This window comes from Panthera tigris, chromosome A1 (genome assembly GCF_018350195.1).
Source record: "Panthera tigris isolate Pti1 chromosome A1, P.tigris_Pti1_mat1.1, whole genome shotgun sequence".
Lineage (NCBI taxonomy): Eukaryota > Metazoa > Chordata > Mammalia > Carnivora > Felidae > Panthera > Panthera tigris.
Window position 1 is genome coordinate 131,243,981 of NC_056660.1, and position 1,724 is coordinate 131,245,704.

At 39.7% G+C, this 1,724-nt stretch overlaps 1 pseudogene; it reads right to left on the reverse strand.

Moving 5' to 3' along the window:
- Window positions 1-1,081: 1,081 nt before the first annotated feature.
- On the reverse strand, window positions 1,082-1,180 carry LOC122232066 (annotated as a pseudogene).
- Window positions 1,181-1,724: the final 544 nt, after the last annotated feature.

Here is a 1,724-nt window from a genome sequence, read left to right on the forward strand (position 1 = left end):
TACACGGAGTTTTTATTGTTGTTGGTTTTTGTTGTTGTTGTTAGATGGTGTCTAACATATATGAGTATCCCTTAAATAAATGAATAAATGAAACCCAGCAATTCATTTTCCATGCTCCAAAATTAACTAAAGGCTATATGGCAGCCTAAAATCAACCGTCTACAGTGACTAATTTGAAGAAAGTACATTAAAATCATTAGACAGATAAAGCCATGCCTCACTGGAAAAAATTTAATACTATTTTACAACTTTAAAAGCTAATCCCATAAGAAAGTAATTAAGAACAGCTCTGTGGTGCTTTGTTTTGGCCTCTTTTCTTATTCTATTAGAAACAGCTGATTAATATTCCTGTTAGATGTGTGTAATTCAGATTAAATGCGAAAAAACCCCACACTTTCCTATTTCAAGTTCTTTCTACTATATTGGGAGATCTGGTTCCTACTGGCCTTTACTACTCAGCATTAGAATACTTTTCTTGGGTGGGTTTTACCTCTTAGAAACGCCCACACTAGGGGGCTAGGTTCCAAAATTGAAGTTCTTTTATTAGATTAGCTGTCCTGTTCCTACCCCCCCCACCCCCCCACCCCCTCACCCCCCACCCCCCTTGCATCCCTGAGGGAATAGGTTCAGTGTGGACCAAATATCAGACTGGTGAGGGATGAAGGGAGGATGAAAAAGTGGAGGCAGCCAGGTAGCAGGTAAACCCTTGAGGGGGATAGGTAGCAGGACCCTGGGCAGCTGTCTGGGTGTTGGGGGGAAAGAAGGAAGAATTTAAAAGGAAACAAGGGAAACCCAAAAAGTTTCAAACTTAACTGCACCCTTAATGTTCAATCTGCCAGTCAGTCAACCAACATCTATTGAGTGCCTGCTGTATAAGCTGGCAGTGTGCCAGGTTCCAGACACCTATGTCAGTATCAAAGATACAGCTTCTTCCCATTTTTAACGAGTTTATAATCCAGAAGAAGAGACAACAGAAGATCTAATGGTGACAACAGAAGCTAAAAGGAGATAAAGGTCATGTATTCATTCATCCTTGAATTCCTCTGCTCCCGTTTTCTCTCTCTCTCTCTTTTTTTTTTTTTTTTATATGGAACGCTTCATGAATTTGCGTGTCATCCTTGCGCAGGGCCCATGCTAATCTTCTCTGTATCGTTCCAATATTTTTTTTTTTTATTATATGTGCTGCCGAAGCGAGCACTCCCGTTTTCTCTTAAATCTACTCCAAAAGGGCTCTTACTCCCACCACTCCTCCAAAACTGTTTTCACAGTATGGAAGTTTCTCAAAAGACTAAAAGTAGAACTACCCTATGATCCAGCAATTGCACTACTAGGCATTTACCTAAATGATACAAAAATGCTGATTCAAAGGGTACATGCACCCCAATGTTTATAGCAGCATTACCAACAATAGCCAAATTATGGAGAGAGCCCAAATGTCCATCAACTGATAAATGGATAAAGAAGAGGGTGGTATATTTACAAGGGAATATCACCCAGGCATCCAAAAGAATGAAATCTTGCCTTTGCAATGACATGGATGGAGCTAGAATGTATTATGCTAAGCGACATAAATCAGTCAGAAAAAGACAAATACCATATGATTTCACTCATGTGTGGAATTAAGAAAAAAAAACAGATGGCCATATGGGAAAGGGGAAAAAATGAGAGAGGGAAACAAACCACAAGAGACTCTTAATGATAGAGAACAAACTGAGGGTTGATGG